Source organism: Octopus sinensis, linkage group LG18, assembly GCF_006345805.1.
Source record: "Octopus sinensis linkage group LG18, ASM634580v1, whole genome shotgun sequence".
Classification (NCBI taxonomy): Eukaryota; Metazoa; Mollusca; class Cephalopoda; order Octopoda; family Octopodidae; genus Octopus; species Octopus sinensis.
This window is the reverse complement of record NC_043014.1, coordinates 35114105-35140799: the sequence shown is the minus strand read 5'-3', so window position 1 is coordinate 35140799 and position 26695 is coordinate 35114105. Positions and strand designations below refer to the sequence as shown.

Genomic DNA, 26695 nt, shown 5'->3' with positions numbered 1-26695 from the left:
TAAATAAACCCAATCTGTTTCTTAAACGAGGGACATATTCATACGGCACAGAATGTTGTTTACCTCAATGGACGTCAGTGATTGGTTGAAATTGCAGAAATTGAAGAAAAAAACAACAAATATCTTACAAACTATAGAATATTCTCAATAAAACCAAGAGAAAAAGATGTTTTATAAACACATTCTACCAGTATACGAAGTTTAAAATGTTTTAGTTACCTAGAAATTATGCTAAAAACTGCCGTTCAAACCGAAAAGGTCCAATTATATTAACTTCTCACTGGATGGAGCTCATTTTTGTTCATTCCACCACACTAATAGTTTCATACTTTAAGAAACAGGGAATTCCAGTTCCGGAATTTATAGCAAATGCAAACACATGAGTTTTCTTTTTCCTTTCTGTAAAGGCACCAGTTACATTAATTAATGGCTCCTACTGTAAAAAAAGGACAAAGCTCTAGGTTTTTTAAACTTTTCTTTTCTTTTCTCTCGTTCCACGTTTTTGCATGAGCCTTCACGTTTTTTTTCTTTCTGTCTCGTTATTTTTGACATATCAACATTGTTGTATTTCGGAATGGTCATTTTGCCAGTTTAGCCAATAAAAACACACGCACTATATATTTGGTGTTATTTTGTTTCAGTGTTATTTATTTTTTACATGAATCTTAATCTTATTTCGGCCAGAGTTCTTTCGTCATGTGACCCCCTTCGGTCATGGATGACCATGGTATAGCAACCTAGAAAGTTACCCCCCCCCCGAGGCACAAGTCTGGGCATGTTTGCTTATGGAAGACCAGCAGTCGCCCACGCATACCAGCCTCCCCTCTCCACACCACTGATGCTATCCAAGGGAAAGGCAAAGGCCGATACAGCTTGGCACCAGTGAGTTTTTATTGGCTAAACTGGCAAAATGTCCATTCCAAAATACAACAATGTCTGTTTCAACACACGACTTCACATAAAAAATCTTGCACAACAAATATATAAACGTATCGACGTAATATTTTCTATATTTCATAATTATCAATGGCAGACCCTATGATCACACAAGAAATGAAGAGGCACTCAGTCATCGTGGCTATAAAGGCTGAACATAGCAATTTAGAAATAGCACGATTTTTAAAAGTCGCTAGACCCTTCGTCTACAAAATTCGCAAGGAGGTAGAGGCTAAAGACGGAAATGTATCGCCAGTATCAAAACGTAAGAAACATTGTAGACGCACTGATGCTATTAGAACATCAGAATTTATTCAACAAGTAAAGCAGACCATTGATGATAATCCCAGAAGATCCATGAGGTTGATTGCAAAAGAACACCATGTGTCAGATGGGAACAATACGAAATGATGTCCACGAAGATATCAGATACAAATCTTATGCGATGAGAAAAGGTCATTTCATATCAGAAACTGTGAAGTAAAATCGCTTAATCAGATCTAAAAGATTCCTGAACAAACTTTAAAATTTAGCAGGAGAAAGATGTTATTTGGTTCTTCTCAGACGAGAAAAAACTTTGATCAAGATCAGAAAGTAAACTGAAGAAATGACAGATGGCTATGTACAGACCCTTCTGAGGTTCCAAGAGTAATGCATACAAAATTTCCCGCAACTCTCATGGTTTTGGGAGTCGTCACCAATGAAGGACATGTGATGCCTCACTTCTTTCCACAAGGTCTTCGAGTGAACTCTACTGCCTACATAGATGTTCTGAATACAACGGTTAAGCCATGGATCGATAATGTACGCAACGGAAGACCTTACGTGTTTCAACAAGACTCGGCACCATCACACAAGTCTACAGCAACGCAGGAATGGATGGCGGAAAATATTCATGACCACCTAACCCCCAACATTTGGTCTCGTAGCTCCCCAGATTTCAATCTAATGGACTACTGTATATGGAGCGTAGTTGAGAAAGAGGTTAATGAGCACCCTCATAACACCAAAGAATCCCTAAAAGCCTCCATAGTCAGAATAATGTCCAATGTGAACACAGACCACTTGATCCTGGCATGTAGGCTATTCAGACTTGACTTCGCATGGAAGCCGTTATTGAAGCTGAAGGAGACTTTTTTGAATAAAATGACGAAACAATGTTTGTTCTTATCCTCAAAACCTTTTTCAGTAAAAAACCATTATTGTCCGTTTCTAAGAGTTATTTTTGTGTAAGTTTATAACTATCCTCAAATACCTTACGCACCCTGTGTATATATAATATATATATATATATATATATATATATATATATATATATATATATATATATAATATATATATATATATAATTGCAATATGTGACAATTATTCGGTAGCGATGATAAAACTCCGAGTTTCGGATGCCGAGGTGGAAACCCACGCTGCCATCTCTTCAGTTATCCGGCGATCGGAAAAATGCTATGAAAAACTCAGTTTTATCATGGCTACCGAATAATTGTCACATATTACAATTACAGATAAATTCCTCTATTTACATAATATCGAGGTCTCTTTCTTTCTTTTGTTGTTTTACCGTTTTTATCAATATATATATATATATAATATATATATATATATATATATATACGACGGACTTCTTTCAGTTTCCGTCTACCAAATTCATTCACAAGCCTTTTGTCGGCCTGAGGCTATAGTAAAAGACACTTGCCCAAGGTGCCACACAGTGGGACTAAACTCGAAACCATGTTGTTGGCAAGCAAGATTCTTAACTTATATATAACATTGTATATATGCTTCCAAGCTTCTTATGAGTTCATGTAACGCTACGCACCCATTTCAGTTCATACTCAGAGGCACCACACACACAGGTCAACATTTGCTCGACATTGTCTCTATTTTCTATCCATTTTCTATCCTTCTCTCTCGTCTTCTCTCATCTCTTGTTTGCAAAACCTTCCGTATCTGCCTTTCTCTCTACATATCTGCTTCCTTTCTCTCTTAACCACCCTTCATTTCTTCCTCTATCTATCGCTGTCAACTACCTCCTGTCTATATTTCCTTCTCTCTTCTTACCTGCTCTCCTCAGTCTGTGGGTCTCTTTCCCTTCGCTTTTTAGTGCCACAAGACCATTCAATATTTTTATCATCCATCCTCTTTTCTGCTTGACCATTGCCTCAGTAAAAGGTTTATTTTTCTCCAGCCCCAGCTTAGCATTCACTTCAGACCCTCGATTTACCTTTTCACTTTTCATTCTATCTTTTCTTTCTTTCTGTCTTTATTTTATTGTATCCATGTTTTTTTTTTTTTATCTTTCTCCTGAGTTCTTTAGGATATAGCTCCCTTTTAGCGTTACTACTAATCATATCTTAAAGCCGCGGTATAGGCCTTAAATATTGACGACTTTCGTTTTTTATCTTGTACTAATTCTGTTGTATTATCGAAAGGATTCTTGCGTATATATAAAATAACACTTGTGTCATGCTTATGCTTCCGACACTGTCCTGCTTTTTCGTGAAGGCGGCAAGCTGGCAGAAATGTTAGCACGCCGGGCGAAATGCTTAGCAGTATTTCGTCTGCCGCTACGTTCTGAGTTCAAATTCCGCCGAGGTCGACTTTGCCTTTCATCCTTTCGGGGTCGATAAAATAAGTACCAGTTACGCACTGGGGTCGATATAACAGACGTCATCCGTTTGTCTGTCCTTATTTGTCCTCTCTGTGTTTAGCCCCTTGTGGGGTAGTAAAGAAATAGGTATTTCGTCTCTCGTTATGTTCTGAGTTCAAATTCCGGCGAGGTCGACTTTGCCTTTCATCCTTTCGGGGTCGATAAATAAAGTACCAGTTTCGCACTGGTACTTTGTCTGTCCCTTTGTCTGTCCTTGTTTATCCTCTCTATGTTTAGCCCCTCGTGGGGAGTAAAGAAATAGATACTGTCCTGCTTTTTCGTTTTGTATGTGTGTGTGTGTGTTTGTTTTGCTACCAAGACTAGAAAAATCCACCTTGTTCGTAAAAAGTTTTCTACATGGTTTTGCACCCCCTAGCCAATTTTCGTTACCGGGCCATACATACCCAGTAATTTTCTTCGGTATTCAAGTGAATAACTACCCTTGTTTGCAATATGTTAACAAGTACGGAAGACAAGATAGATATACACATACGTACACACAGCTGGCACTTTTAAAATCCTTATTCAACAATAATTATTAAAGCCATCCAAATGACACACAAATTGGGAGGGGGAGTCACAGTATTTATAACACTAAACAATTATTTCGTTAAAATCTGAGTCAGCCTCTGATCAAATACAGCGATCAACAAAGGCATTTTAACTGTGACCATATGTCATAATAACAGTGAAGCTGTCAGGTAGTTTATTAAAACTGTCTGCTCTTAAAATGCTGCCGAATAACTAACCTAAATTCGTGTCGCAATACATCAAACGCACTCTATGTAGGTAGGGCAAGCCAACAAAGGTGTCTTTATTTGTTTTCGTCCTGCTTGAAAGAGCAGTCGAGCCAGTGAAGGAAGCCCATTGCAGACGAGCCAATGAAGGGAGCTCATTGCAACGAAGCTAATGAAGGGAGCTCATTGCAGCCAAGCTAGTGAAGGGAGCTCATTGCAGCCGAGCCAATGAAGGGAACTCATTGCAACCGAGCTATTGAAGGGAGCTCATTGCAGCCGAGCTTATGAAGGGAGCTCATTGCAACCGATCCAGTAAAAGGAGCACTATGCAGCCACGCAGCCATGGAACCTGCTAGAAATGACTGTCGAACCAACGAAAGAGTCTGCATGCAGTAACTCGACCTATTAGAAATATCAGCCGAGCCAGGACTATGTGCGGTTATTCGGCCTGCATAAAATAGTAACCAAATATCTCTCAAATCATATCCCACTGTTAAAATGAGAACGACACGTTGGGTAATGTAGTCTTGGACGTACACAGCCCTGGGAAAGAAGTTGTGATGTTTTTAATAATGTTTGCGTGTAAGTAGGACTCATGATCCGAGTCTAAATAACAATAACCTATTCAGTTTTTGGTGTTGCTGTTACTGTTGTTAGGTGTTCCGTATAGGACGTAGATTGGCAGAGGAGTTAGAACGGCGGACAAAAATGCTTTGCGGTATTCTTTCGTCTTCTGCTCTCTCAGTTCAAATCATACCACCTAATAAATATGAAGAAGAAGAAGAAGAAGAAGAAGAAGATGATGAAGAAACAACAAAAGCTATAAAACAAAAAAATAGAACAGCAACGAACCATGATAAAACGATGGCAAGAAAAGCCCCTTCATGGTAAATACTGGACTAAACTAAACGCAAAAGAAATAGACAAAGAAAAATCCCAACAATGGTTGAGAAGCTCAGGACTCAAAGCAGAAACAGAGGGATTTTTAATTGCAGCACAAGACCAAAGCCTCCCCACCAGAAATTACCAAAAACATGTAATGAAAAGAAATATAACAAGTAACTGCAGAATATGTGGAGATGGACAAGAAACAATAAATCATATTATCTCTAGCTGCCCAGTCCTGGCTAAGAAGGAATATATTCACAGACATGACAGAGTTGGAACCTACATACATTGGAAGCTATGCCAACATTATGGAATAACAACAGAAAAAAGATGGTATAGGCACACACCAGAAAAGGTCACAGAAAACGAGAAAGCAACCATACTCTGGGATATGCCGATACACACAGATAGAGAAATTAAGGCCAACAGACCAGATATAGTTGTCAGAGATCATGAAGAAGAAAAAAAAGGGAAAAAAAAGAAGAAAAAAAGAAAAAAAGAAAAAGAAAAAAAAGGGAAAAAAAAGAAAAAAAAATGCTTTCTAATTGATGTATCAATACCGGCTGATGACAACGTCTCTAAAAGAAATGGAGAAACTCTCAAAATACAAAGACCTGGAAATAGAGGTAACTAGAAGGTGGAATCTGAAAACAGAAACAATTCCTATCATAGTAGGTGCATTAGGCATGATAAAAAAATATTCAGACAAATACATAACAAAAACACCAGGACTTACAAACACATATAACATACAGAAAATTGCACTACTAGGCACTGCACACATCCTACGCAGAACACTTTCCATACAATAACCATCAGAGCATCACAACAAATCACAGCACATACCCAAGGCACACAGAGCTGCGCTCGGTAGTGAAGTGAAAGCACGCTATAAAAATAAAACTACTGAATAATAATAATAATAATAATAATAATAATAATAAAATAATAATAATATAATAATAATAATAACAATAACAATAATAATAATAATAATAATAATAATAATAATAATAATAATAATAATAATAATAAAATAATAATAATAATAATAATAATAATAATAATAAAGGCGACTACAGTACCAGTGATTGTAGGATCTCTAGGAATGATAAAAAAAAAAGGTACTGAAACCTATTTGAAAATGATTCCAGGCTTACCATCCCTACAGGAAGTGCAAAAAATCGTATTAACTGGAACGGCTCATGTACTGAGAAGAGCATTATCGCTGTGAAAACAACATCTATCCATGAATTTATTTATTTATTAATTTTGAAATACATATTTTATCTGTGAATTTGCGTGTGTAATCTGGGAATGCATACATTGAGCTTCTCTGCCCTAGGTGTATGGAAAACACTCGGCGAGAAACGGAAGAAAATTTGAAGAAAGAAGGAAAAAACATAATAATAATAATATAAGTTGAAATGAAGAACGAGAATATAGTGCTTGTACTTATTAGGCAAATGACCGTCCCGAAATATAGCAATACCTATTTCAACACACGATTTCACATCAAGGATCTTGCAAAACAAATACATAAACTAACCACCTCGCCCATCCGTTCCGTTTTCCACAAAACTATCCCTTTGGCGGCCACCGCCAGCGTGGTTATTGCAGTCAGCACCACACACAGGTTCTTCTGTTACTGCTGCGGTCGTCGCCTCGAAAGGACGGATTATCTCGTTCACGCGGAGAGACTTAATAGATCGCAGTGTAGTAGCTGCGTTTCTAAGTATGTCAATCCGAGCGTCAAATCGAGTCGTATGTAAGCGATCCTTTTCGTTTCGAGCTCTTCGAACGAGTCAGGCGGGACGGCGAGCCGTCCCAGAATGGCAGTTCCGTTGGTGACACCGCTGCTCGTCGTGCGGACCCGACGAGCGGACAGCAAGCACCGAGCTAGGGCATGAGCCTTGAGGTTGAAACGCTTTTGGAAAACAATTTGGGTTCGGCTATGGTCCTGGCTTCGAGGTCTTCGTCCGTTTTCGTTCAGAGACAACCTAGCTCTATCGATCGAGAGCACAAATCGTTGCTCTGATCCTGTAGTTCCTCTTGTACTGGATGGGGTGGCTGTAACCACTTTGACATTTCCGGCGGCGGCGTAAGCCGACAGAAGCGTTTGCGGTTTATGTATCATCATCAATCTATCTCTCTCTATTACTACTCTCTATCTCTCTCCCTCTGTATATGTATTATCTCTCACACATTGCTTTCGTTTTGTTTACAACTTCGTCTTCTAATGTTTACATTCATTTTATCACAGTTTTTAAGCAACAAAATTCAGTTTTCTGATTGGGTAAAAATGATTTAACTATAAACCTCTGAACAGTTTTCCAAAGTTTTTTTTTTTTGGTTTTTTGGGTTTTTTTGCTTAAATCCCAGCAATGGACCACTGCGTCATCATTCCATAAAACGTGTTTAAGGCGGGGGAATATCTAAAAACATAAATACATGTGACAAAGAAACGAGGAAGGTATCAGGTTGTCGTGGAGTGTTCTAGAAACAACAGCTAAATCTCCCTTAAATCGCACACATTTTCGTTCGAAAGTTATTTTGAAATTATAAACCGTAACAAATTGCATTGTAGAATTATGATTTTTAAAAAATTTCGAAAAACGCCGCTATTTTAGAATTTATGAGTGGGGGCGGGGTTACTCTTTTACTTGTTTCAGTCATTTGACTGTGGCCATGGTGGAGCACCGCCTTTAGTCGAGGAAATCGACCCCAGGACTTATTCTTTGTAAGCCTAGTACTTATTCTATCGGTCTCTTTTGTCGAACCGCTAAGTTACGGGGACGTAAACACACCAGCATCGGTTGTCAAGCGAGGTAGGAATTTCTCTTATGGTATGTCTGTCCTTCTAGCTGTCACGACTATTATATATTTCTTTATTGCCCACAAGGGGATAAACATAGAGGGGACAAACAAGGACAGACAAAGGGATTAAGTCGATTTCATCGACCCCAGTGCGAAATTGGTACTTTATTTATCGACCCCGAAAGGATGAAAGGCAAAGTCGACCTCGGCGGAATTTGAACTCAGAACGTAACGGCAGACGTAATACCGCTAAGCATTTCGCCCGGCGCGCTAACGTGTCTGCCAGCTCGCCGCCTTAAGCAATCTGTCAAGGGACAGACAGAGACAGAAGAAAGCGCCAGTGAAACTGACAACAGAGAAACAGATATTCAACATGAACGACAGTTGCACTCACAGAACATAAACAGACACCACTGAATGACCAACGCACACACAGACACAAAACATATCCGTTTCTACCCTATCATATCAACACTGTATTTACCCTATTAATTTCTTCGACAGTTTGACACAGTTGGTAATGTGATGTAGTGAAATATTTGGTGTATGCAACAAGTAAATGCAAGTGTCGTTTAAATGAATTATTTAAACAACAACCCGATGTTTTTCCATTGTTTTACTTTGAAGTCGTCCAGATGCCTATTTCATCTGCTACCTCAACATCTTTTGCTACACCTTTTCCACTACAGATGTAAAGTAAATGACATCTTAATCCTTAATGAAATCACGAACTGAAATCAAATTACCGAACGAAATAGAAAGAGTCAAATACTATAGAAATACTAAATAATGCGTCTAAGGAGAGCCAAAAAGTCAATATCTGAAAATTGTTTCAACACACGAATTCACAAACCAAATAAAAAACGAAATAAAATGCAGTGTTAAAATAAAAATAAAATAAAATAAGCAGCTAAAATAGAAATACAGCTAAATAGCAAATGATTTGTCGTTAAGAAAATCGATAACAATACTTTTTTGTACGAAACAAAGAGTTCAACTCCAACTTGAAAACAGTTCTACCAAGAAACAGATAAAAAGAGAATCATTACCAAGTGTTTAAAAATGGGACAATAATGGTTCCAATTTCTTGCTGAAGGACAAGGATTTTAAGGGAAAGGGTAATCCGACTACATTGATCCTAGTATTTGATTGGTATTTATTTAATCGATCTCGAAGGATGAAAAGCAAAGTCCTCCTCCGCGGAATTTCAACTGAACATAAAAGCGAACGATATGCAACTAAGCTTTTTGTTCGGAGTGCTAAAACTCTGTCGGTTCGCCACATTGAACGGGTAGAATGATAGCATGTTGTAGAATGATAGCATGTATAGGCGCCGAATAGATCACTATGAATGAATGAAAAGGGTTCACACAAAGTTCAGCATCTGGGTTCACAAAAAGTTCGTGGGAACTATTAACAATAAGTGAAGTAGGTCAAATGCAACAATTATGAACAATTCGAAATCACCAGAGGGTGACAGGTTTCAAACTTATGAATAGTTAGCAAGCACACCCGCTCATTCAAACGTACGCACACACACACACACACACACACACACACACACACACACACACACACACACACACACACATACACAAATACACGTACACACGCACGCTCATACATATGCAATACAGATGAAAGTATTTAATAATTTGTTGAAAGATCCAAAAACAACACTTGAATCGTTCACCGAGAAGAAAATCACATACAAACACAATATATTTTTTTCTACTCTGGGCACAAAACCCTAAATTTTGGGGAAGGGGACATGTCGATTAGATCGACCCCAGTAAGCAACCTCGAAAGGATGAGGGGCAAAATACCTATTTCTTTACTACCCACAAGGGGCTAAACACAGAGGGGACAAACAAGGACAGACAAACGGATTAAGCTAAGCATTTCGCCCGCCGTGCTAACGTTTCTTATTTCTTTATTGCCCACAAGGGGCTAAACATAGAGAGAACAAACAAGGACAGACACACGGATTAAGTCGATTATATCGACCCCAGTGCGTAACTGGTACTTATTTAATCGACCCCGAAAGAGTGAAAAGCAAAGTCGACCTCGGCGGAATTTGAACTCAACGTAGCGGCAGACGAAATACCGCTGAGCATTTTGCCCGGCGTGCTAACGTTTCTGCCAGCTCACCGCCTTACAAACACAATATATTGAAAATAGCATTGCAAAGCCTCACAAGCATAATCGTATCACGTGCGTGGGGCTTGTATTTTCAATACCACAGAAAACGCAAATCAAGAAAAAATATTGTAAATAACGAAGGCTTGCCTAGGTAAGAAAAATAAGATTACTGAAAAATAATAAAAATAACTTTTCCTGATAGAGGCACTCGGCTTCAAATTTTTGGGGAAGGATAAGCTGATTAAACCGGTCCCAAAACTTGACTGGTATTTTAGTTTATCGACTCTAAAAGGGTGCAAGGAAAAGCTGATATCGGCAAGATTTGAACTTAGAACGTAAAATGCCGGAAGAAATACTATAAGGGAGTTCCTCCGACGCTCAAGCGATTCAGCTAACTCACCATCTTCGTCCCCTGTTATGAAAAGTAGAATGGTAGTACCCAACGTTTTGCCTAGATGTGTAGACAAAATACTGTCCAACACAATGCTAGAGCCTGTTTCAGTTTATTTTGAAAAGCCATATACAAGGATTTTCGGAGTTAACGTTCTCTCTTTCCCTGCTCTTAGAGAAAATCTTTGAGGCAAACAAAGAAAGTTTTTCGTAATACAATCTAAAACAAACAAGTGTTACCATCAAGCGCCTGATCAAGTCCAGAATTTATTGGACAGGACATTTTGAGAACGTGTGTGTATTTGTGTGTGTGTGTGTGTGTAAAGCTGTGTGTTGTTATTATTGTCGATATTATACACGTTATTATTTTGTTGCATCAGAAATACCGGATACGTTTTATGTGCAATTTTGTTTTCTCATGGTGTGTATCCTCCATGTCGTTATTGTCGCTGTTTTGTCGCCATGTTGTTCAGGTTTGACGGAAGTTAAACAAGTTGAACTACAATGTTTTAACCAAGAAACTTCCTAACAAAACAGTAAAAGCGAAGTAAATAATTGAATAAACATCTTTGTTTGTAGTTTGTTTGTTGTAATAAAAGCATAAAAAGTGGAGTTTTCAATGCTTTTAACATGCTTAATGACATCGAATCAGAGAGCCATAAAATAAACACGTCTAACTCGGGCAAAAGCATTGAGCGTGATTCTAACATTTAATAATAATGAGGATAACAACTACAACAATAATAACACTGTGTAACACGATTTTTGTCCTTGGGTAGCAACAGTTATTTCCTATTTGCTTACTCTTAGAAAGTTTGAAGAATCTGTAGCACTGAGCAGAATATTGGTTATAACGATATTCGTGATACTGAATCAGAGTGAAAATTTATGGAAAATAGGTCAGTTTTAAAACATTGCTATCCAGGTCACAAAAGTAAAGTTTGAAGGGAATAGTAGTAATTTCCTTTGATTTCTAGATAGAAGCATATAAGAGATAATACTTACTGACCAAAGACAAAAAATTAAAATTAAAATTTCGTTATACAGTGTAACCATAGTTCTTTCTGATTTTTGGCATGGCACCAGGCTGGCAATTTTGAGAGGAGAGGCAAGTCGATTACAATGACTCCAGTACTTGACTGGTTCTTATTTCACCGATCTTAAAATGATAGAAGGCAAAGTTGCCACCGGTAGGATTTTAATTCAGGATGTTGTGAGCAAGAGGAAATACTGATGTGCATTTTGTCAAACGTGCTAACGTTTCTGCTAGCTCACTGCCTCCTTGAATAATAACCAAACTACCAACATAGCTCAAAAAGATTGCAGCGAATGTAAGCACAGAACCTACAAAGATCATCATTGCTTGGAACTGCAAGAGTCATCCGCAGAGATCTTGAAGCAATGTCTGTAATAATGATTCGAAATTTTGGCAAAGGCCAGCAATTTCGGGTGGGGGTAGGGCAAGTTGATTACATTGACCTCAGTGCTCGATTAGTTCTTATATTATCAACCCCGAAAGGATGAAAGGCAAAGTCGACCTCGGCGGAATTTGAACTCAGAACGTGAAACCGGGCAACACTCCGCTAAGGATTTTACCCGGTATGTTAACGATTCTGCCAGCTCGCATCCTTAATAATAATAATAATAATAATAATAATAATAATAATAATAATAATAATAATAATGATAATAATGATAATAATAATAATAATAATAATAATTAAAATAACAACAACAACAACAACAATAATAATAATAATAATAAAAATTAAAATAATAATAATAAATGCCCCGATGCTGTACCAGGTAGTCGCTCTAATGGTCTCTGATATTAACTGATTGGAAGTATTATCATATTACATGTATTGCCTTGGTGTAAAAGATGCGCTACAGCAAATATTCTGCTCAATACCACAGACCTGCTTGTCAGTTGTTTGAATTTAACCTGTTGAGCATTTCTCTTGGTGGCTGATGATATATGCATCTCTGATCACGAGCAGAAGTAGTTGGGGAGCATCATAGCCATGTGTTGAGAGGAATTCTTTGAGGCTTGAATAATTCACCTCTGAAAACATGGGTGTTTCGTTCGACATCCTTAAACAATCCTTATTCAGGACCCTTTTGAGCGCGGTGGACTACTCGGCCTGAAGAAAATTCTATCTGGGCCCCCACCTGCAAAGTCATGCGCTGTTTATCTTCATATGATATCAACATAAGTCGTGCACTTATGGTTGTGATGAATGTGCCTGGTGTACCCTTATCAAACAAGTAGTCGTGATAATTATAAGGACCGCGAAACACATTTAAAACAATACAAAGACAAAGAACAGTGATGATTCACTGAGAACCGTGAAAACAATACAAAAAGCAATAACAAAAAAATTTTATAAGTCCCTTAATAAGAGAGACAACCCCCAACCGTGAGCAACCAATGGATCTGCAGATCCAAAGCCACCCTCCACACCTGGAGCATCATGACAAGTGCCCCTCTCTCCATAGTACTCTTCAGCTTACAGGTCCCAGTTTAGAGTAGGCCCACTTGGTCGAACCATCCTCGCCACATTCACCCACCTTTTAACAAATTTACTGTTGACGATAATTGCCGACTACTCAGTTTTTGCCAAGTCTGCGTGTATTAAATTGACATTATCAAGTCGGTCGTTATATACAGTAGACCGTATACCTACACTTCAATGCGAAAATAGATATGAATGTGTATAAACATGTACAAAATACTGTTTGGCAATTTCTTGGTCATAATCATTTGAGTTATATCTACTCACATTGACAAAAGACCAAGGTTAAACATTTTTATATAATAATAAAGACTGGACGAAAAATGTCTATACCATGATTGACATCTCGATCCCTTCAGGCCAAAAGCTATTGCCCGAAAGACAGTAGAGAAGCTGTCGAAATAGAAAGACCTTAAAACTGAAATAAGCAGAACGGGGAGCATGACATAAAAAATAATAATAATAAATTTTATAAAACATTATTACGAATAATTATAATACAAAGTGTGGTAAACATATATATGAAACTCACAAACCAGAGCAAGGTTCACAACGTTACACAGTTCACGCCAAACGAGACCAGCATCCTACACAAGGCACTTTCCAATTAAACACCACAACTCGAATAGAGCACGCTACAAAATATGACGCATACTCTATACGATAACCACCCATTGAAGAAACACACCATGTACCCTGTACAATAACCATCCAATAAAAACAAATACCAATATATCATTGCACAAACTCTATACAAATACCTAATAAAATAACAGAATCCAAGCTCATACCTTACCGACGTTATCACACCAATACTACTATCACCCTATACAATTATCAACCATTAATATAACAAATCTACACAATCACGGCCTCACATCACGACACTTTACACTCCATTAAGCAGCAGATAGAAGATATATTTAGTACCGAGCTAAAATAACACAACTTACATTGTATATATTCAACAGAAGAAACACTAAAATAACACAAGGAACAATAAATCAAGCCATACACAATAACTTAAAGTTGGTGGAGAAACAAATATAGTTCTACATTACCAGAAGTCAATGCTGCACACACCTAAAAAAAATAGTAATGGAGGTGCACCCAGTGCTACAGTTAAAACTCAAACAATGAGCAGAAAATAATATAAGTAAAGATTGGTATTTGCCTTGAATAGAGAGAGAGAGATCAAGTTGATGTCAATTGTACTACCACAGCTATCACGAATGACACGCTATTTATAATATAATCAAATACCTGCAAGGAAATGACGTGAAATAAATATGGATAAAAGGTTAAGTTTAGGCTAACATTTCATCAGTGTTTGTCACGTGATTTGGGTTTTTCGTTACTCTACTAGCTTACCGTGCCCACTTCAGATCACAGTCTATTATTTCTGTTCGTGAATACGTGGAAAAGAAAAATAGATAAATTAGTTAATTAATTAATTCATTCATTCATTCATTCATTAATAATGGGCATATTCAATGCAGTTGGTCTGAGTTTATGTTTCTGAGTTCGTAATTTGTGGAAAGGTTGGTTTAGTTACTACGAAATGATAGAAAGACATCGTTCTGGCAACCCCAAAGCTTTCGGGTGACTGTCATTTTAGGAACGTTGCATAAAGAACAGGACCGTCTTAGCATCATTATAGGATCCCAGAGAAATCAATGCACAGGGCCCTATAGAGTTTTTTTTTATTGACAACGAACCAGTGCATAGATAGACCAGAATTTAGCCCCTAGACTCGTGAGATTCCCTACACCCCTGCGCAACCATCCAGTGTACCTACTCGTATATCTTAAGACAGCACTGACAAGAAGGCATAAAAACCTAACGGGGTTTATGATGCAGTTTATGATGGCAAGAAAATGAAAATAAGTTGTAATAGAAACAGAAAGTGATCATAGTGACAACCCAATCTTTCATAAAGATTCATCCATTATTCCACGTCCACAGGTACCTACATACATGGGATCTTTTCCTTTTGAACGGCAGTTTTCAACACAATTTCTAGTTAACTAAACACTTTTAAACTTCGTATACTGGTAGAATGTGTCAAAATAAAACATTTTTTTCTCTTGGCTTTCTTGAGAAAATTGTAATTTGTAAGTTTAACGTAGTTTAATTTTTCGAATTTTAACCAATCCTATGGCCTCTATTGAGCTAAAATCATTTGCTGCGTCTAAAACTGAGACAACATCCTGTCACTAACCCTAACCCTCACCCTAGTCGCTGCTAATATGTGCAGCTCTGATCATGAGCAGTTGTTGTGGGGTGGAGCATTATAGCCATGTATTGAGAGGGATGCTTTGGGGCTTGAATAAATGTAACAAAAGCAAAGTTTGAAGGAAATATTATCCATTTTTCATACTTTCGAAGGGTAAGCAAATAGGTAATAACAGTTGCTACCCATGGACAAAAATAGTGTTACACGGTGTTTTTTTAGGACAACTTACCTTCACCTTTTTTACGACCGTAAACTGCAAATTAATCCTTAAATAATATATTCGTTAACACGTTGAGTCATACTGAATAAGGCTTAACGAAATCACGAATAAATTCATGTCGGCAGGAAAGGAGTAAATGACGTTCAGAAAATTGAATATTATTGTGTGTTATGAGAAGATAAGTGGTGAAATATAGTAATTGTTGTAGTTTCAATTTTGAGCAACCCTTATTGACCAAATCTATAATCAAAAACATTCCAGTCTGGATATTCTCGTCTTTTAAAACAGAGGTCCCCAACCAACCAGCCGAGTCCAATACCGGACCGTTGATCATTTGATAACGAGCTGCACAGAAAGAATAAATCTTTCAAATTTATATCGATTTTATAGACTATCGCAGCCTGCAAGGTGTTACCGCATTATATACTCTTTTACTCTTTACTCTTTTACTAGTTTCAGTCATTTGATTGCGGCCATGCTGGAGCACCGCCTTTAGTCGAGCAACTAGACCCTGGGACTTATTCTTTTGTAAGCCCAGTACTTATTCTATCGGTCTCCTTTGCTGAACCGCTAAGTAACGGGGACGTAGACACACCAGCATCGGTTGTCAAGCAATGCTAGAGGGACAAACACAGATACACAAACATATACACACACGCATACATATATATATATATATATATATATATATATATATATATATATACGACAGGCTTCTTTCAGTTTCCGTCTACCAAATCCACTCACAAGGCTTTGGTCAGCCCGAGGCTATAGCAGAAGACACTTGCCCAAGATGCCACGCAGTGGGACTGAACCCAGAACCATGTGGTTGGTTAGCAAGCTACTTACCACACAGCCACTCCTGCGCCTATATATATGTATTATATATGTAATACATTTATGAATGGGCGCAGGTGCAGCTGTCTGGTGAGAAATTTGCTTCCCAGCCACATTATCCCGGGTTCAGTCCCACTGCGTGATACATTGAGCAAATGTCAAGTATCTTCTACTATAACCTCGGGCCGACCAAAGCCTTGTGAGTGGATTTGGAAGACGGAAACTGAAAAAATTAGAACTTCCGGTGAAGCCATTCTTTTCCTTTTTCAAATATACCTAAGTGTACCAAGGATTCCACACAATTTCCAATACATATATATATATGTGGGGGGGTCTGTGTGTGTGTGTGTGTGTGTGTGTGCGTGCGTGCGTGCGTGTGTGTGTGTGTGCGTGCGTGTGTACATATATACGAAGGGCTTATATATATGTATATGTTTACATCTATGTGTGTGTGTGTGTGTGTGTGTGTGTGTGTGTGTGTCATTGTGTTTGTCCCCTCAAAACCGCTTGACAACCGGTGTTGGTGTGTTTACGTCTCCATAACTTTGCAGTTCGGCAAAATAGTCCGATAGTATAAGTACAAGCCTTAAAAAACCAATGACGGTGCCCCCAGCATGGCCACAGTCTAATGGACTGAAACAAGTAAAAGATAATAATTAAATTATTCGTCGTATACTTAATTGTTTTGTTATGTACGTGATCCCTTACCCCGTAGAAAAAATTTCTTGCACAAAACCAGTTTGTGGTGCCAAAAAGGTTGAGAGCCACTGCTTTAAAGAATATCTGTAACTACATTATTCATTACGTTCTGTACTTCTTTAAAATGATACGGTATATATTGGGTTGTCCGGAAAGTTCGTGCTGATTTATAGCAGCTTAACTTTCGACTTATTTTAGAACATGGTTGAGTCCATAAAATAGGATTTGACTACTCCTCCATTTAGAGCACAGTTTAAGCTAACTTTTCGTGAAAGAAGGTTTATGTTCTTATAACCTGTGTTAATTCTGTAACCCTTTAAAATGGAAGATAAGAAAGTTCATTTTCAGCACTTGATGCTTTGGGAACCAGACAAAAATTACTGCAGCTCGGCTGGGATGTGTTACCCCACCCTCCATATTCACCAGATATTGCTTCTTCAGATTTCCACTAATTCAGGTCTCTGCAGAATAGTCTTAATGGTAAAAATTTCAATTCCTTGGATGACGTAAAAAGATACCTTGATGAATTCTTTGCCATGAAACCACCTCAGTTCTGGGAAGAGGGTATTTTCAAGTCAAAGGAAAGATGGAGACGCATTGTGCAACAAAATGGTTCATATTTGGTTGATTAAAATGTAATGGCAAGTACTTATTGACCTTTTTCTTTCCTTTAAAAATCGGCACGAACTTTCCGGACAACCCAATATGAAATAAGTGCCGCTATTTCAAGTATGTATTTCAGTTGTGTAATTATTTTATTGACTGTTACTTATCGAATGCTTAATGTACCTTTTTTCGGGACATAAAGCGACGTACCTGTGTGGGATTAAGTTTGATTCCTAACCACATGTTTTCAGGTTCACTCCCACTGCGTGTCACCCAGCAACGTAGCCAGCCGATTGCAACTGGGAGGGGACTATCTTGTGATAGCCGGGGGTGCTGAACAGAACTCTAAAACCCGTACTGTTTATAAAATTTGATTACGTCTTTCATGAAAATTCACAATACAAAATAATAAATTCAGGGTACATATATTTAATATAACTGCAATCTCCGACAATGCAATGTCAAAAAAAATTAAGAAAATCGTCCTTGATTTGCATATACTAAGAGAAGCAAGTATCACGAGGTTTGATTTTCGTTGGTGCTTCATATTTCGTCGAAAGGGTGTCATAATTCGCGTTAGCATCGAAAACGACGACTCACATGTGACTATGCTAGATCCAAATGTTAATGCTGCACCATAAAATAGATAGACATTATAGGCGCAGGAGTGAATGTGTGGTAAGTAGCTTGCTTACCAACCATATAGTTCCGGGTTCAGTCCCACTGCGTGGCACCTTGGGCAAGTGTCTTCTACTATAGCCTCGGGCCGACCAAAGCCTTGTGAGTGGATTTGGTAGACGGAAACTGAAAGAAGACCGTCGTATATATATATATATATATATATATATATATATATATATATTATATATATATATATATATGTATGTATATGTATATATATGTGTGTGTGTGTTTATGCGTTTGTCCCCCAACATCGCTTGACAACCGATGCTGGTGTGTTTACGTCCCCGTAACTTAGCGGTTCGGCATAAGAGACCGGTAGAATAAGTACTAGGCTTACAAAGAATAAGTCCTGGGGTCTATTTGCTCAAATAAAGGCGGTGCTCCAGCATGGCCACAGTCAAATGACTGAAACAAATAAAAGAGTAAAAGAGTATTTGGAAAGGCAGCCTGTACGATCATCATATTTTGTTTGGAAATGTATGTTTTAGCCACAGTAGGTTCAGACAGCAAAGCTGATTTATCGTAATTAACTAAATTGCTCAAAGTTTTTAAAGTATCAAAATCCAAAAATGTTTCGGACATTGGTAGTAGACTTGCCAAGGAAGAATATATGCTGATGTTTTGCTATGAAAATCTATTATCTAGCTCTCCCAAGCTTTCATCGATGATCGGGAAATAAATTTGGCAGTGAAAGATTATCCAGTCATTTTGTGATGGTACCAGGGCTTCAACAGCATAATGTGAAAAACGTCGGGACCCGCAACCTTTTCGGCGCATACGTTCCTCAATAACATTAAACTGACTTCATTTGTTTCAGAATCTCATCAAACATTAGAGTCTTTCAGTTTGGTTATTTCACTCTTGACAGTCTTAAGAAGCCCAATTGTGACTTTAAAGCTGTTTGTCTACTGGCATAATTATATGCAGAAATTTACTAAGAACAAGGGCTAGAAAAACAAACCTTTTGGAACGAACTTGATGTAAAATCCCAGTTGCCTCAAATACGTTTCTGAATCTGATGAATCTGTGCACTCGGTTATCAAGCCAACAATTTTAGAATGATTTTTCTATTACAGAAGCAATGGCACTGAAATGGCCCGACCACCTATGCTCCACAAGACGTGGCAATTTCAGTCCTTTACAGAGACTAGCTATCCTTGGCCGTTTATGAAGAATCATGAAGAATATTAACGGTGTCGAAGAACGTAGCTAAATCTAGAATCTGCTTTATTGTGTTAACCACAGGATGCAACATAGGGTATATGTTTTTCAAGTCGATTCTGAATCATTCTTTGAACGCCACCAATTTTGTCAGACGTCACAGAAGCAATGTGACAACATAAGCTTTGGGTCAATGCAAAGGTTGGCTAACTCCTTAATTAATAAGTCGGTCAATGTTTCAGCATCATAATGTTGAGTAGTTGGCATTGCAACTAAGTTTTCCAGAACACCGCCGTTTTACAAGTACCTAATAACAATCGCAATATTTTCAGTATTACTCAAGTCACGCGTTCCGTCACGTTTCAGCGTAAAGTAAGGAACATCGGAACATCTTGATTTCACCGACAACAAGGTTGACAGTGTATCTCCTCAACAATTCGGTGATTTCGTTTTGCATTGCTACCAAGGTATAGGTCGCATTTTTTGGAATCGTGCTGTATCGCCCGGCGTTGCTCGGGTTTGTTTCGACCCTTTAGAATTGGAATTTTTGAAAAGCATTATATAGCTTGTTATTCTCTTTAAGTGAACATTTTTCTTGTTGAAATACACTGAAAAATGGCGACACAGCAGTCATAAAATCGTAAAAAATAGGGATTTTCATAGAAAAAAAAAGCACCTTTTTGATGTAAATAATTTTTGGTCTTAACATGGTCCGATTTGAATTTTATCTTCTACGGAATGAAGAGCAAGCCTTCTTCTAACATACTCTTAATTTTCGTCAACTTGTGCCGCAGGGTCTCGGAGGAGATAGTGTTAATTGAAGGCTACCAAACCTGCCATACACAGACAACTTCAGCTTTATTTAGAGAGAGATTAGCTTTGAGTCTTTCTCTAAAGTGTATTGGCATAATTTCATAAAAAGACCACAAGGCTGCGTCTCACCTTCCGAATAAAGATCCTCAAAAGCTTCATTTTCGTTTCCTCGAAAAGGCAATTCGTTTGCGCAAAAAAAACGCACAATATCAACAATTGAATTGATATAGTAACGGTTTTTGCTCAATTGATCATCTTGCAACATTGAAGACACGGATGTTGTGGACAAACGCTGTTGGCGTTCCCTCCATGTTACAATAGCCTGGATATGGGCTGCAGAGTTTGCGTGCTTATTTAAACTTTTGCTGTTTTCTTTTGCATGATGCCAGTTAGACTATCCATCTTTAATAAAGCAAGTATCCGCTTGAGCAGAAGTGTCAATGTGCCGACAAGCAAAACAAAAGGCTTTCTTTGAAAGAGAATACTCTAACCATGGACGAATAAAACCTTGCAGGCCAGTGACCGAGTATGGCCGAAATTCAAAGATTGAAACAAGTAAATGTTGAAAAAATTGATAGAAAAAGATAAGATTTTTGGAAAATAAACATCTCCAGTTAAAGCTCCTGCTTACAGACCATAGATGTTTTAGGATCACCTTTTTGTGCGCGGGCGAGCGTACGTGTGTATGTGCGTGCGTGCGTAATTTAAGTGTGCATGTGGGAGCGTGTGTGTGTGTGTGTGTGGTGTGTGTGTGTGTGTGTGTGTGTGTGTGTGAAAATAAGAAGATAAAGTTTTCTTTAGAAGTAAATAACTCCGGTAAAAGATCCTACTTACAAACCATAGCTGATTCGGGATCACCTTTGTGTGTGTGTATGTGTGTGTGTGTGTGTGAGTGTGTGTGCGCACGCCGACGCATGCGTGTGTACGTGTGTGTGTGCATGTGCGTTTGAGCGTCTGTGTCTCTGTGTGTGTGTGTAAATAACAAGTTAAATTTATTTCGTAAACGTAACCATGTTGCAGGTGTATATTTTGCTCTACCAGGAACTTACCTGTATGTATTATACTGGTCCACGAACCAGCCATTATGTTGTGACGAAGTGCTTTAAAATAATCATTCATGCGATCTCATCTCTCGTCACTCGCATACATATTTAGCACCTATTATTTATATCTAAATGGAAAAAAAATTCCTGTTTTACAGAAAAGGGTTTAAACAAAACGTTCAAACTTGAAATTTTTCTCAAATAAAATTGTTTTACAGTAAAAGGTTTAGTAAAATGTTGAGCCTTCATTACAAAAACCTAAAGGATACTACTGCTCAACAACACAATTCGCTGTGTCACAGCAACTTTTACCTGTTTGTCAGCAAAAATGATAATAATATTTACCTGAGATCAGCTGTTCGGCTAACTTTCTGGGTTGGTTTGGTTTTGATGAGTTAAATATTAAGGATTACATCCAAGCGTCAACTTAGCTACTAGCTTTCAGGATATACATGGAATTAAAATAGAATATAAACAGACACCTGCATTCCCATACACAAACACAATCATACGCACAGGTAGGCACAGGTGTGTGTGTGTGTGTGTGTGTGTGTGTATGCGCGAGCGCTGCCGGTGATTGGTAAATAGATACAAAATGAAAAGATTTTTGGAAAATAAACATCTCTAGTTTATTAGAAAATAAATATCTCCTGCTTACAGACCATAGATGTTTTGGGATCATCTTTTTATGCGCGGCGCGGACGTACGCGTGCATGTGCGTGCGTGTGAGGGTGCTTGTTTGTGTGTGTGTGTGTTTGTGAGTGTGTGTGTTTGTGTGTGCGCGCGTGTGTGTGTGTGTGTCTGTGTCTGTGTGTGTATGTGTGTGCGTGTAAAAGGAAAATAAGAAAATAAAGAAAATTTTCTGAAAGTAAATAATTCCGGTAAAAGATCCTACTTACAGACCATAGCTGATTCAGGATCACCTTTGTATGTGTGTGCACGATGACGCATGTGTGTGTACGTGTGCGTTTAAGCGTCTGTGCCTGTGCGTGTGTGTGTCTAAATAAGTTTATTTTATTTCGTAAACGTAACCATGTTGCAGGTGTTGTATATTTTGCTCTACCAGGAACTTACCTGTACGTATTATACTGGTCCATGAACCAGCCATTATGTTGTGACGAAGTGCTTTAAAATAATCATTCATGCGATCTCATCTCTCGTCACTCGCATACATATTTAGCACCTATTATTTATATCTAAATGGAAAAAAATTCCTGTTTTACAGAAAAGGGTTTAAAACAAAACGTTCAAACTTGAAATTTTCCTTAAATAAAATTGTTTTACAGTAAAAGGTTTAGTAAAATGTTGAGCCTTCATTACAAAAACCTAAAGGATACTACTGCTCAACAACACAATTCGCTGTGTCACAGCAACTTTTACCTGTTTGTCAGCAAAAAAAATGATAATATTTACCTGAGATCAGCTGTTCGGCTAACTTTCTGGGTTGGTTTGGTTTTGATGAGTTAAATATTAAGGATTACATCCAAGCGTCAACTTAGCTACTAGCTTTCAGGATATACATGGAATTAAAATAGAACATACACAGACACCTGCATTCCCATACACAAACACAATCATACGCACAGGTAGGCACAGGTGTGTGTGTGTGTGTATGCGCGAGCGCTGCCGGTGATTGGTAAATAGATACAAAATGAAAAGATTTTTGGAAAATAAACATCTCTAGTTTATTAGAAAATAAATATCTCCTGCTTACAGACCACAGATGTTTTGGGATCATCTTTTTATGCGCGGCGCGGACGTACGCGTGCATGTGCGTGCGTGTGAGGGTGCTTGTTTGTGTGTGTGTGTGTGTGTGTGTGTGTGTGTGTGTGTGTGTGTGTGGTGTGTGTGTGTGTTTGTGAGTGTGTGTGTTTGTGTGTGTGCGTGTGTGTGTTTGTGTGTCTGTGTCTGTGTCTGTGTGTGTGCGTGTAAAAGGAAAATAAGAAAATAAAGAAAATTTTCTGAAAGTAAATAACTCCGGTAAAAGATCCTACTTACAGACCATAGCTGATTCGGGATCACCTTTGTGTGTGTGAGTGTGTATGTGTGCACGATAACGCATGTGTGTGTGTATGTGTGCACGATAACGTATGTGTGTGTGCGTGTGCGTTTAAGCATCTGTGTGTTTGAGCGAAGGTGCGTGTGTGTGTAAATAACAAGTTAAATTTATTTCGTAAACGTAACCATGTTGCAGGTGTTGCATATTTTGCTCTACCAGGAACTTACCTGTATGTATTATACTGGTCCATGAACCAGCCATTATGTTGTGACGAAGTGCTTTAAAATAATCATTCATGCGAACTCATCTCTCGTCACTCGCATACATATTTAGCACCTATTATATATATCTAAATGGAAAAAAATTCCTGTTTTACAGAAAAGGGTTTAAAACAAAACGTTCAAACTTGAAATTTTTCTCAAATAAAATTGTTTTACAGTAAAAGGTTTAGTAAAATGTTGAGCCTTCATTACAAAAACCTAAAGGATACTACTGCTCAACAACACAATTCGCTGTGTCACAGCAACTTTTACCTGTTTGTCAGCAAAAAAAAATGATAATATTTACCTGAGATCAGCTGTTCGGCTAATTTTCTGGGGTTTTGATGAGTTAAATATTAAGGATTACATCCAAGCGTCAACTTAGCTACTAGCTTTTAGGATATACATGGAATTAAAATAGAACATACACAGACAAGCCTAGCTTCAACCCAACTGCATTCCCATACAAATACACAATCATACGCACAGGTAGGCACAGGTGTGTGTATGTGTGTATGCACGAGCGCTGCCGGTGATTGGTAAATAGATACAAAATGAAAAGATTTTTGGAAAATAAACATCTCTAGTTTATTAGAAAATAAATATCTCCTGCTTACAGACCACAGATGTTTTGGGATCGTCTTATTGTGCGCGGTGCGGACGTACGCGGGCATGTGCGTGCGTGTGAGAGTGCGTGTGTGTGTGTGTGTGTGTGTGTGTGTGTGTGTGTGAAAGGAAAATAAGAAAATAAGAAAAAGAAAATTTTCTGAAAGTAAATAACTCCGGTAAAAGATCCTACTTACAGACCATAGCTGATTCAGGATCACCTTTGTATGTGTGTGCATGTGCGTTTAAGCGTCTGTGCCTGTGCGTGTGTGTGTCTAAATAAGTTTATTTTATTTCGTAAACGTAACCATGTTGCAGGTGTATATTTTGCTCTACCAGGAACTTACCTGTATGTATTATACTGGTCCACGAACCAGCCATTATGTTGTGACGAAGTGCTTTAAAATAATCATTCATGCGATCTCATCTCTCGTCACTCGCATACATATTTAGCACCTATTATTTATATCTAAATGGAAAAAAATTCCTGTTTTACAGAAAAGGGTTTAAAACAAAACGTTCAAACTTGAAATTTTTCTCAAATAAAATTGTTTTACAGTAAAATGTTTAGTAAAATGTTGAGCCTTCATTACAAAAACCTAAAGGATACTACTGCTCAACAACACAATTCGCTGTGTCACAGTAACTTTTATCTGTTTGTCAGCAAAAATGATAATAATATTTACCCGAGATCAGCTGTTCGGCTAACTTTCTGGGTTGGTTTGGTTTTGGTGAGTTAAATATTAAGGATTACATCCAAGCGTCAACTTAGCTACTAGCTTTCAGGATATACATGGAATTACAATAGAACATACACACAGACAAGCCTAGCTTCAACCCACCTGCATCCCCATACTTAAACACAATCATACGCACAGGTAGGCACAGGTGCGTGTGTGTGTGTGCGCGCGCAAGTGTTTGTGTGCACGAACATGTGTGTGTATGTTGTTTTACAGTAAAAAGTTTTATAAAATGTTGAGCCTTCATTACAAAAGCCTTATTTTTATTTATATATATAAATACAAATATATATTTACATATATATATATATATGTATATATATACATATGTATATATATACATACATACATACATATATGTATATATATATATATATATATATATATAATTTATATATACATACATACATATATGTATATATATATATATATACTAGCAGAGACATCCGGCGTTGCTCGGGATAAAATGCTGTAGCTTGTATATAATATATTGCAGTTATGTTGAAACAGGTGATATAGGAAAGTGCAGCATTGACAACAAAACATTTGTCGAGTAAATTATGGGCTAATTCGACTAAGCAACATGCGATTCGTCCGTTTGGAGTATTTCAGGCCCTAACCTGTGGGGGCTAGGTGGTTTTTGAACGCACCGAGAAGTTGTCATTAGACATACTCTCTTTTGCAGCAGTCGGCGCTGTGTCTAAGACGACCCATCATCTGAAATGTTGACACCTCCTTCGGGTTTGTTGTCCTACATCACTCAGAAAGTAAATTTGGAGGAACTGTTGTTGTTCATTTATGGGTAACAGGGAACCAATGAGGTGATAGACTTGCCCTTGAACTTTGACGTTGGTGTAAATTCATATTTATCTATCTTCTTAGATGCAACAAACGATGTCATTTGCAGAGTTGTCTTGTCTGATATTGTTCAGCAAATCCTTTGACTGGATGGAAATGCCTTCTAGAAGATCCATAAGATGTTGAGAAGAAGTTGGTAGTGCTGGCAATATTACCCGATCGCCTGTGCAGCACATACCATTTGTTTCATTCGAAAATTTTAAAGCTCTACAGTAAAGATGACTTGTGTTTAGCACACCAGTTTGGACAGTTATTTTTATAAGAACGGGATGGATCATATCTGAAAACAGGTTCAGGAGTTGTGAAGAACGAATTTGTACGTAGTCTGTTTCTGAGAGCTATTCTATTGGACCTCTGTCTAATCATTAAAACATTGATTTAATGATCCCGCATTAAGTACTGCAACATGTATTTGCTGATGTTGAGGAAATCTCATCTAGCTTCTCTCTTCAGACTCTTGCCTTCGGTTTTCTGCATTCCTCCTTGCTTTATACTTGTTTCTGGAGAAATTATGTCTTTTCTTTGGTGGGATATTTTTCCCAATATTGTAAACAAAAAATTATGAACATAGAAAGAAATTATACATGAATCCCTGTTTTTGTAAGTAGTTGTATCCGTAAAAATTTAATTTGAAGAAAGCAGAAATTGAAAGAAGAGAAATCAAAAAGAACAGAGAAAGAAAGTGAAAGATGTATGTACGTCTATATGAAATGGACGCGCGTGTGTGTGTGTGTGTGTGTGTGTGTGTGTGTGTGTGTGTGTGTGTGCGCGCGTGAGTTCCTGTGCGTGTGTATGTGAGAGAGAAAAAGGGTGAGAAAGAGAGATAGAGTGAGTGAAGGTGTGCG

General features: G+C 37.9%; 1 protein-coding gene across 1 annotated transcript in view; it reads right to left on the bottom strand.

Annotated features, from left to right (window-relative positions):
* Positions 1-21867, bottom strand: part of LOC115221781 (high affinity copper uptake protein 1) — a 61490-nt gene extending 39623 nt beyond the window's left edge. The window contains exon 1 of the mRNA XM_029792007.2: positions 21733-21867. The gene's annotated coding sequence lies outside the window, so the exon portion shown is untranslated. The remainder of the gene's footprint in view (positions 1-21732) is intronic.
* Between the last annotated feature and the right edge of the window lie 4828 nt (positions 21868-26695).